Source organism: Chinchilla lanigera, unplaced genomic scaffold (genome assembly GCF_000276665.1).
Source record: "Chinchilla lanigera isolate Chin_1 unplaced genomic scaffold, ChiLan1.0 scaffold00004, whole genome shotgun sequence".
Classification (NCBI taxonomy): domain Eukaryota; kingdom Metazoa; phylum Chordata; class Mammalia; order Rodentia; family Chinchillidae; genus Chinchilla; species Chinchilla lanigera.
In genome coordinates, this window is record NW_004955405.1 from 34,199,814 (window position 1) to 34,211,971 (window position 12,158).

Genomic DNA, 12,158 nt, shown 5'->3' on the forward strand with positions numbered 1-12,158 from the left:
TTCATATGGAAAACCCAAATTACAGACACGGAGCAAAATAAAAGATAAATAATAAGGAATAGGGAAATAGATCTTTTGCAAGTGGGAAGGGAACCAAGAGTTAGAGGAAGCAGGAAGGAGAAATAAAAAGAATTAAAATATGTTATGCACATGTACCAACTCAACACAATGAATGTAACCCTTATGTACTGCAAACACATGCTAGTAAAAATTTAAGAATAAAATTAAAGAAAGAACAACTGGGATGGGGGAAAAGAGAAAAGAAGGAAGGGGAGAAAAGATGTTGGTACCATATCACACTGGCAACTTCTTTATACATTTCCATGTGTATTGTATCTCTTGCATGCTTGATTTAATCCAGTGTTTGCCTTCATTAGGAGAATGGGAACAGTAGGCCACAACAGTACACACCACATAGCTCAGGTATACCTTGGACTATACCACCTAGGTTGACATGATTGTACTGTATGATGTTCACAGAAAGGCAAAACTGTATGACAGTACATGTCTCAGAAAGTACCCATGACACTAAGCAATGCTGGAGAATATTAGAAAAATCTCTCCTACAGGAGTCTACAGGAGAGATTTGAGAATTTGAGAGCTGAAGAATGCAATCAGAGAGAACTCAAGGAAAGACAAGGTGCCTATCACAATATCACCATGCTCCTCACAAGATGGTGTCTTTTAACATTCTTCAAAAGAGGCTGATGGCGAGACACTTAACATAGATCACCAAAAACAGATATTAGGAGAAGGCCAAGTTAAGGTTCTCTGATGTTGCAGATTAAATCTAAAATTAAGTTATCGAATGTAGACTAACATTCTGAAGAGCACTTATTTCTTAAATCAATTTTTTGGAAAGTTTGGCCAGCTGTGAGTCAAAGAGTATCCTCCCTGACACTCTTCCACTCAAATGGACTTCCTGGAGCTGATGAAGGACACACATGTCTTAGCTTCGGTGTTGTGCCATTCCAACAGATTGAATCTTCACAGTCATTTTTGGCCATAATTCAGTACTTCCCTACATGCTTACAGTATGAACTCTGGATTTCCTCCTCTCAGAAACCTGATTTTCCAGGTGTTGTCTTGCCTTTCTCTGGCCTCAACCCTTCAAAACCCAATCAATCCTCCTTGCTCTTCTGAATCACTTTCAGTAAGAAAAAGCAAGAAAATTATGAGGTAAACCTCAAACTATCCATAGCTGCACCAAAATGTTACGTGAGGAAAACTTTAGAACTTCCATGGCAGTTTGATGTGAATATTATGTTGACAGCTTTTATTGTTCAGATATATGACTGGTCTATCCAGAAATAAATATGCATAGCTTGGGTGGTGCGCATGTAGTGGCTGTGTGGAAACGGAAGCGCCTCCTAGGCAACAGAGTTGGAACCGCAGTCCGGGCTGTAGTGAAAGCCTGAGAGACTCCACCCGACCGCCATTTTGGAAGCGATACCCTTTCTTAACTCAGTTTGGGCTTCTATTCAGGCATACAACCGAATTTCATCAACACTATAATGTCAGCTAAGAATGGGTTCAAATTGCCAGTTGCATCCCCACACCCAAATTTTCCCCATTTGGGAACATAAACAAGATTCTTGGAGTCTGTATTTTTTCATGCTTTAGTCCCAGAGGCCTTTCTATATTTCTAGGTAATAAGTCAATTTCTATACCACTTTCTTATTTAAAAAGTTGGGCTTTGTGTGTGTTAGGTCAGTTAAATATTCCATCTTCTTATAACTAAATATAAAAACCAATAAATGGAGGTATGCATTTTCACAATTTCACATGAGAATGCATCTGCCTTTGGTTTCATCAATTTATATGTGGTTATTTCTTATCATAAATAGCTTTTGAGCTGTCAGAATGATACTTTTTTCACACACTTCCCAGACAAAAAATTTACACAAAGCTAACTATACCACCAAGAAGCATGAAAAATGTAGGTTTCTTGACGAGGAAGAAAACATGATAATTGATGACTGAGATAGGCTGCCCTTCTCTGGAGGTTTTTAATTACCACCTTTCATTTACATAACACTGGAAGGTTTTAGCTTTCAGGTACATTATCACATTTGTTCTCCAACATAACCCTGCAAGAAGAGAGAACAAGTACTACAATCATCTCTTTCAGGAATAAAACACCAAGACTGCGAGGGGTGTAGGGATCCAACAAGGTCACACAGCTTGTTAGGGCTGGAGCTGGGGCTCAAATCAGGATGCCTAACTCCTAGCCAGACATTCTTTCTATTTTACCTCATATAGAGGCAACTAGAAAGGCCCAGGACTGGCTTTTCTGAAAGGCCAAAGTAGTACTGCTGATGGAAAAATTAGTATTTTAATTTCTTCTGTGAGTATTTGTCATCTTTCCACTGGACACATTAGAAAAACTGTGGTTTTGCTGGGAAAAGGTGGTGTTGGGAGACTCCCTTCAAGAAAAGCCTGTTGCCTTTGGAGTCAAACAGTCTTCAAGTCAACTCAATTGCTTGCTAGCTAGGAGAACTGGGACTTCATTTTCCTTAGCTATAAAAAGAAAGATTATAATAGTACCTAACTCATGGCCATGTGGGGAGGACCGGAAGCAATGATGAATGTAAAACACTTTAGCAGCATGCCTGGCACATAGTAAGTACTCAGTTAATGATTGCTGCTATATGTAGGGCTTCTGCGCTCCCTGTCATCACCATCACCATCATCATCAGCTACCTCATCATCATTATGGAGCATGGTGAGTGTAATTCTAAACTCAGTGTGTAGCAAGCACCACACACTGCCAACATGTCATCCGGGGCTTCTATTGGCCAGTTCTTCTCTGGCCTGCTCAGATAATGAGATTTGCAATTTCATTGACTGGGTGTGCTAATTAGAAGCTTTTTAAAGATTTCTCCTGTCCACTGAGGCCACTAAATAATCTCCACATGGGTCAAGTTCTGTAATCGCCCTGTTGCCCCATTGATTGTACAAGTCAGCGGTTGAAGCCACAATGGAAGACCCATGGTGAACATGACAAAGAGTGTGAAGAGCCAGAATGAAGCTTGTCTATGAACTCAGTGCTCTTTTTATCCCCAAAACCCTCCTTTTATCTCCATCATAATTAAATAATAGGACATTTTCTTAACTAGCATCCTACTCATTTTTAAATACATCTTTTATTAGATGGGAGAGCTTATAAAATATTCATCAACACAAGTTACTGCAGTTTCTCTATTTTTCTTCTTTTCTTTTTATTTTTTTCTACTGACCTAACCTCAGAGCTGCTCAAGGGGAAATTAGATTTTTTCTTTTTCTGGTAACTTGGTGAAACTGTCTGCATTTGCTAGATTTCTTACAGACCAGGAAAAAAGTAATTCTGTAGGATTAAGAAGGCCAATGTGCATTCTTATTGTGAAAAAGACACATACAAATGGGCCAGGAATGCTATTCAGTGAGGATAATTGACATTGTAGCACCACGTTCTGCCTTAGTTCACTGTGTCTTGAATGAATGCACAGGTTCTTTGAATCCCTATCAAGAATACCTTGTGTGTCTCTCCCGTGTTACTCTGAATTAAGAAAGATTTTCAGGGACTTTGTGAAATATATGGTGCTTGCACTGTTAATCAGGGAAAGCAGACATCTGATTGCACTTTCACAGAGAATAAGAAAGAGTGTGTGGTTTCACAGATTTTGCTCTTAAAATTAGGAAAACTTGGTAACTGTTCTTTATCTTTCCTGTGCTCAACTGTTGCATATATTTATTCTCTCTTTTTCCCTTTCTGTCCTTTGTTTCTTTATTTGCTTTCTCTTAATTAAAAAAAGTTCAAGGTTCTGGAAGGTTTTTGATGTATTATTGAAAGTGTCAGTGCTCTTTGGTGGTCATGGAAAGGCGAGAACCTCCAGTACCCTCCCCACAATGCTGTTTTATCTCAGAACCCTGGTTTTAAGGTAAACCTTGCTTCCGACATTCAGAAGCACTTTTGATAAGAATGTTCCATAAAGCACTACAAATAGACTAGAACACTCAACTTCATCAAGTGAGTTTCTGGCTCTGCTATAGTAAAATAACAGCCAAGCGCCCTCACAGAGTCTGTACCTCAACCATGATGTGAACCCAAGTTTACTGTCCTTATTTTAATAAGGTTTTTAAAAAATAGCTCAACATTTATGTCACAGAAAGGATGGCACTTTGAAGAACCCAGAAGAGCTGAACCCACACACACACACCCGGCTGCTTTATGTTAATAAGGTTTGCATCAACATTTCTTACCAAGAAATGTGTTTCCTGCCCATTCCAACCCTAATTTCATGATAATTGAAATTTATGTTACTGATTATTAAGAAAATTGAACCATGTGAAATGAAAATGTAATACAGTATTAGCTTAATGGTTAAGTTTTCTATTTCTAGTTTATGATCCTCAGAGGGACATCCCTATAAAGTTCTTGAAATTTTTCTCTCTGAAGTTACCTTAGCAACAAGATAGGGTCATTGTGTGGTATTTACACTCACAAACTTTCCATCAGACTAGAATGTTTATCTTAAATTCTAGAGAAAATAGATGTTTTAGCAACAACCGTACCTTCATGGGAAGGCTCAGCTTTCTCTTTTCAGCCTTCTATTCTAATGTTTTCTTTCCCTCTCCTGTTTAGCTCATTCAGAAATGAGAATCCATTTCAGTGGTTTCCACTTGAAAAGTTACACACTCTAGGAAAGACCTGGACTTATTACAAGGGGTTGCTAGTCCATATTCTTCCCAAGAATAAGCTAGATTTTATCACCACAGTCAAGTTAAAGTGACTAATCCTGTAATAATCAGGCCCTCCAGTTTCCTGGGTGAGCCCAAAGAGATGACCTCACTTCTAAATAAATCCCAGAATTAAGGGTGTGTCATGCTCCAGAAGATCTCTGACTTTGACACAACTGTCAGATTTGTGATGTCTTAAAATCCTACCCAGGACCCACAGCTGTTAGTCTTGATGCTTAAGAGGAAATTCCACTACTCAGTGCATGGGCTGGCCCAAAAAGCGTGGCCTGGCTGGAAACAGAAGTGGGACAATGATGCGGATGATGTGGTAACAGACGCTTCTTTTTGTACTATACTCAATACAATGCTTCTCAATGCTTCTCCTCACCGCTCTTCACATTTGGGCTTTAACCATTTACATGTAGCTGGGTTAAGCCCAAGAGGGCACATAGCATAGGGACAATAGCATTTACTATACATTTGATCATGTTTTAATATTTCTGAATTCTTGACATGCCTATAAAGCAATGCATACATTGATTGTAATATTCCTTTCTTTTACAAAGTGCTGCTCTTAAATCAAGGAGTACCTCATAATCTATGTTGTCTTTAAAATCACTAAAATTACAACTTCCTCTGGCTAACTTTAGTGCCCTCTAGATCAACCCCAAAAGATCTGTTTGTCTGTAGGACTTTTATGCCTTCCATGGTTCCACAGGGAAGTTATTCCACCCCTCTGTAAAATCAACCTCCCTTTTGGACCCTGCAGCCACCTATATGTCACCAAATACAGGACACCCTGTACACCAGTTCTGGTAATTAAGCTCTGCCCTTGTGCCCCTTAACTATGTCCTCCCACCACTGCTTGTGTGTCTGTGGCTCTTGTAAGTCAATAAATGCACCTCCGCTCTCCCGAAAATCTAACATGGGTCATGGGTTCTACTAGGTGTTCTCAGACATGGGAAGAGAGAGAACTTTGTTGAACTTCTTTCCATTTAGTTTTTATATTTTGTCCTGGTTTTATTTTAAATGATATCACAGGTGTATTAAAATTTCTTCAGCACTTATGACTTCTTAAAGTGTAAGTCTCACTCCTGTCTTTTGCCTGTTGCCAGAGCTTCACGACATCGCTGATACCTACATCTTGGCCATGCTGCCCTGGGTGATCTCCTGCTTGGGCTTCTCCTGCTTGCCTGTGATGAGCAATGCACCATCATTTGCTTTGCCCCATTGGACTCTGGGATCCATACTACACCCCACCTTGTTTTACCAGGAGGCTGAGAGAGGTAGCTTGCTGTGGAGTCAAGCACACACGTGTAATGTCACAGGGATGGGCTCATGCTTGGTAGCTACTCCATTCCTCTGTACTTTAGCTTCACCTGTGAAATAAGGATAATGGTAATGCCTACCACTAGCATTAGAGAAGTAGCTTTAGAGAAAAATGTGTGTGATTCTGACCACACTGTTAAACCAAACAGTCTATCGTCAGTAGCAAGTATTAACTATGACTATTAGGTGATTTGTCCAAACACAGAGAGCAAGTGGTTGAAAAATTCTGAGCTACTAATTGTCCATCATTTTCAGAGCTGACCAATTAGTGTTGATAAGTTACCCAAAGTAGGAAGCTCTCAAAACCCTCCAGCTCTCCAATCATGATGACACAACATGGATTTTGGAGAGCCAATCTCCTGGTCTTCCTTCTCTTTTTCAGGAGAAATATTGTCATCTGAGATAGTAATTAAACTTACTTCATATCGGCCGTACTAAGGGGAAAAATTGGATCAACAGGAAAAAAAGAGAAAATGGCTTGTGTTGGTCAGCTTTCTTTTACTGTAACAATATGCGTGAGATATTTTAAAAAGAGAAAGGTTTCATCTTGGCTCACAGTTTTGGAAGATCTAGCCCATTACCGACTGGCCGTGTTTCTTCTCGTCTGCAAGGAGACAGCACGTCACAGGGAGGAGCCTGTGATGGAGTAAACCATGCACCTCATGGCTAGGAAGCAAAGCACACAAGAGGCTAGAGTCCCACTGTTCCCTCTGGGTTACACCCCCAAGTACCTAAGGACCTCCTGTTAGCCCCACCTTTCAAAGATGGCCTCGCTCTGCAACAGAGCCACTCTAGGGACACACTAAGGCCTTCAAGGGACCTTCAAGATCCAAACCATTGTATCAAGAAAACTAAAAAGGTCTAATCATCCATGCTGTGGGGGAGCTTATCCCATGGTGCAGTAATAAGAAGGCAGAAATTAAACCATGGTGTTTAGACACTGGACCTTGAGGAGGACTTGTTTAGACGTTGGGAGGTGATTAGGATTAGATAAAATCATCAGGATGGTCTTATCTGTACTTGAAGAGTGGCAGATTTATCAGAAAAAGCCCATAAATACACATGCTCCCTGTCTCACCACCTCATGCCCTTCACCTTCTTGGGACTCTGCCAGCAAGTAGGCCACTACCAGATGCAGCCCACAACTATGAGCCCAAATAAATCTCTTTCCTTTATAACCTACCTTGCCTGTGGTGTCATGTTTTAGCAATGGGAAATGGACTAATTCAGTCTTCCATCTTTCAAGGTGTTCAAGCTAGGCTACACGCTATTGAAAAGTTAAGAACTGACCGCCCTTTACCATCAACTTTCTTTCCAACACCGGGATTCTAACACTCGGGAAGCAGCAGCCTCTCGGAGGTCATACATTCATTCAACATTAACTATCAAAGAATACATGCTCCAAGTGGTGTTTTGGTCTGGAGAAATCGAAAGCACTTTTTTAAATGTACTGTAAATGGTTTCTGTCTCAAGCGCCAGAGATTAAATGGTGATTTGTATAGCATTAACAAGTAACAGGGCCTTCCTCTGGATGGCCAAAGAATTAAAAACCCAGTAAGTCCATTGTTCATTCATTCCTTTCTTCAGTGTTTGACCAAAAGTTTAATTTGTCAACTATAACTCTTTTCTGCACTAACCTTATTTTGAGATTTTCCATCATTTTCTCAGTCAGATATGCTGCACAAAACTCGATTCTTTGGGTAGATAAAGACAGATTCTACAGTAAACAGCTTACCAAAGAAATTGTGTATTTTTATATCACATAGCAGAAAATATAAAAGAAAACTGTCACTTATGAGGGAGGAGAGAAATAGTTAAACTTAATCCTACCTGAGTCTTTCTCCTTTGTGAATTAGCTGACAAGGCCTTTTGTTTAGTTCATTGGGTCATAAACAGAACTTCCATAGAAGAACAAGAAAGGATTTTCAGCATATTTCCCCCAAAATAAAGTATTTTATGGTTAAAGGATTTGCACCTTGGCTCCTTTTCACTGCAAGACGATGGCAGTATTAATTTACAATATTGTCAGATTTCTAATTTCATAGTTTCCTTTTTGAAGGAATGGGTTTGTGGCAGAAGCTGCTCCTGTCCCCCGACATGCCTCCCCTTTCTTTCAAAGGCACTGGAATCTCTGAGCTTGGTCTCTAGCCTCAGCCACCGAGAACAAGACTCACTGCCCAGCCTTCCTTGCAGCCAGATGGGGCCATGGACTAGGTGTGTCTGGAGCACACAGGAGGGAATGATATGTTCAACTCCAGCTTGTGTTGCTGCCCACCCCTTTCCTGTCTCTTTCTCCACTGGCTAGGACAATGGGAGCTCAGGCAGCCATCCTGGACTGTAAGATGCAAGTTAGGAATAAGGGGAACAAGCACAAAACCAAAGTCGCCGTGACCTGTGAGCCCTCCCTGATCTGCTTGCACTAGCTCTTTCACCTCAGCCCCTACCTTCTCACTCCTCTCTGCCTCATCTATGCTGGCCTCTTTGTTGTTCAACACCCAGACACACTTCAGCCACAGGGCCTTTGTACCTGCTGGACACTCTTTCCCCAGATGGTCACCTGGCCCACCCCTGCACTCTCCCCAAAAACATTTACACATTAAAACTACTCAAAAACATTTACGCATTACATAGTGACATTTTGGTTAACAATAGACCGTGTATACAGCAGTGGCCCTATAAGTTTGTAATAGAAGCAGAAAATTCCTAGAGACATTCTAGCTACATCCCTAGGGATTACTGTTTGTGGTGATGCTGGCATAAACAAGCCTACTGTACCACAGTTGTATGAAAGAATAGCACATGGGATCACGTATAGTACACAACACTTGAAAGTGATAATGAATGACTGTGCTACTGGCTTGTGTATTTTCCATACTATCGCTTCATCATCAGTTTGGAGTTTGTTCCTACTTATAAAAAAAAGATTAAATAAAATGGTACACTGTGTAACACCTGTAAAAGTCCCATTCCTCTCTGCTTGCCTCATCCCTTACGTGAGTCAGGAGACACCAAGCGATTGCACTACGCCAGCTAGGACCACAGAAGTACCCTCTGTGATGTCCACATTGCGACAAAATCATCTAACAAAACATTGCAGGAGTACATCCCCCTAGCTAAGCAATGCACACAAGTGTGTGCCACCATCCCAGTGAGGTGCTGCCTTGAACACGGAGTCTAAACCTTCCCAGCACTGACCCCCCAACTCCTCCTACCGCCATCTTCCTTTATTTTCCCCAAAGAACTTAGCACGGTGTAACGCATTAGGAATGTACTTTCATCACATCATTCCATTACCTGGTTCCCACTGGAAGATCCAATCTATGACAGCAGGGATTTCTTCTGCCTCCATTCACCCCTAGCTCGCAAGGTCTAGAATGCAGTCAGTGCTCAGTAAAGGTGTAATGAATGAAGGAAGCGGGTAGAAGAAGTCCAGAGGCCTGGTCCACTGGAGCAACCTTAGCTCACAAAGAAATAAACTACTGTTTTAACTTTGTCACTGCATTCTCCCTTGTCACAGCAGCCAACCCTGTACTTTACCAATAAGATATTTTCTCTTTCAGCAGGGCTGAAAGTATAGGAGCCCAAGAAGTGTTTGAAGCAGGAGGGTGCTGTGTACCTCCTGGCTTTCAGAAACCTCCCTCAAACCCAGGCGCCTCCTGTCAACAGAGCTGCATAATTTCCCACTATGGCATTATGCTCAACTTCCAGGTTCTCCTATGTGGAAGGAAGTGAACAGATGAGCTCAGACAACACCTCTGCCTCCCTGCCCCAGTTCCCATCTCAGCAAAGAGGAAGACAGTCACCACCCGCTGCACCAGCAAATAGAAGGAGCAAGTGAGACGCAGGGGAGGGGGCAATGAGAAGTGAGACTAGGAAGATCTGACCCACAGGGGGGACCTTGAGGGAAAGACCCACAGAGGGCAGATCTTTGAAGGGCGAGGAGGCCTGACCCGGGGAGAGAAAAGAGGAAAGAATCTGTCAGGCATGGGGGATTTGTGCTACCTGAAGGGACCTGCAAGGGGGCGCTAAAGAGTTTTGACTTTTTCTGACAACAGGAGCCCAAGAAGTATTTGAAGCAGGAGGGTGACATGAGCGCTGTGTACCTCCTGGCTTTCGGAAACCTCCCTCAAACCCAGGCGCCTCCTGTCAACAGAGCTTCATCCCCCAGACGAGGTAAGACTCCAGAGCAGGAGCCTTGTTCCATTAAAACTCTCTTACTCATTGCCTCACAAATGAGTTGCAAGAACTTGCCCTGGAGACAGCGGAATGCAAATGCAAACGACATGGAGTTGTAATAACATAAACATTATGAAACAATGCAAACCAGTTGGGCCTCCCGTGGAGAAATGCTCCCCGAACTCCTTTCCGAATTATCTTTATGGAAATTTCATAAAAATTTGCCATTAGTAAAACTGAGTAGCAATTATTTCTTTCTTTGGTTCATCAGTTGTGGGAGAAAAATTAATTGTGTTCTCCTTCTCTTTTGGAGTTTATCAGATGGCGATGAGGCGACAAGAACTGACAGGCCGGGGGCTCTGTGGATGAAAAGGAGGCTGTGGAGAACTCTGGACACCTTGTCACAGAGGGGCTTGCAGAGGTGGGGGTGGTTAAGAGTGGCTGTGGCAGGTGTGGTCTCCCCTAACAAGTGCTCAGGAAGCCTAAGTCATTATGGTATGTTGGCATAACATTTGCCAGCTTCACGGGGGCCATCGTTGTAAATTAGATTTAATATTGATCAGGCCACTCACAGTCAGGACCAGGAGAAAATAGGATGCCGAGTTCTTAGTCAAAACTGGTTCTTAAGATTCTACCTTCTAATTAACATAGAACAGAAATCCAGGCCCTGTCTTGCTGAGCCAGCAGGGCATAACCACTTTCCTGGTCCCTGAGGGTGGCGGGGAGGTGACAGCAATCCCCGCTGTCTTTCTATTTTCTCCCCCAGGTCGGCTGTGTTCTGCAGCAGCAAAGGAGACAGGGAAGGTGAGAGGCGAGCACAGGGGAAGGGAAGGAAACTTTCAGAGTGCGAACAGCCGCGTTTCTCTCCCACTTCTCGCCGCAGAAAGCTCTTTTTAAAAGAAATTTGGTTAGGTTAGCTTTCAGGTTGGCTTTTTAAAAATAAGCAAAGTGTGGTAGTTCATTTGGGATTAGACTTTTGGAGAAGTTACCGGTGAAACTTCCACTCCTGCTGAGAGACACCAGCCTTCAAGGCAGTGCCCCGTGGACAGACGCAGGTTCAGATCTATTAGGTTAGCAGCGGCGTGAGGCAACACCCGCAGACCGAGGCTGCAGGAAAGATCAAAATGTATTCACCTACATTTGGGCAGGCAGATGCTGAAATGGTATCAGCAGCTATCTGGAGAGGAGGCTAAGTACATGTAGAGTTTAGAGTTAGGGTCGCAGTACCAAAGGATCCGGATGAAATGTTCGAAGTCAAAATTACCCCAACAATGAGCACAGATGTGGGGCTAGAACTGGTGCCAGTCTGACTTTAGGTCCTGCCCTAAATGTCTTTAGCGCCCTGACATCGTGCCTGCAGAGGACAAGCCATTGTCAGTAGTGGGGAGTCTACTGTCCACAGTAGGCAGCCCGCATCTTTTTCTGGTCATTCTCAGGCCAGCCTTGGCATTTTCCTGTCTTTGGCTCTCGATGCTCTCAGACCTTGGGCAAAGGACTTGGTGTCTCTGAGCTTGAGTCTCCCCTTCCATAAAACAGGAAGCATAATACTGCCTACTTCCAAGCACTGCTAGAATGACCAAACAGAATAATGCATGAATTATGCGTTCAGCAAATATCAGGTAAATTTATTAGCATTATATGTTTATTATTACTATTGTTATGATACCCTTTGTCCTATTATACCACTAGTAGTAATGATAAGAGTGTGTCATCTAAAGTTTTACTTTTCTTTTGGGGTGTTTGGGGTTGATCCTAGGGTCCTATCCATGCTAAGTATACACTCCATCACTGAGCTACAGCCCCAGCCCTAAATGTTTACTTTAAAAACATGAACTGTGCGGGAGAATCCCAGTGCAATTATCAGACAGTGGCTTCCAGGCATTTTTTAGACATCTGCACTTCTCGAGCACCTTCCACCTGAATTCAGAGGTTTT

General features: G+C 42.4%; 1 long non-coding RNA gene across 1 annotated transcript; it reads right to left on the reverse strand.

Moving 5' to 3' along the window:
* Positions 1 to 2,000: 2,000 nt before the first annotated feature.
* On the reverse strand, positions 2,001 to 9,500 carry LOC102014205. Its single transcript, XR_259428.1, has 3 exons — positions 9,343 to 9,500; positions 5,980 to 6,098; positions 2,001 to 2,090 (listed from the first exon to the last, which is right to left on the reverse strand). It is a non-coding gene; the product is annotated as an uncharacterized LOC102014205 (long non-coding RNA).
* Between the last annotated feature and the right edge of the window lie 2,658 nt (positions 9,501 to 12,158).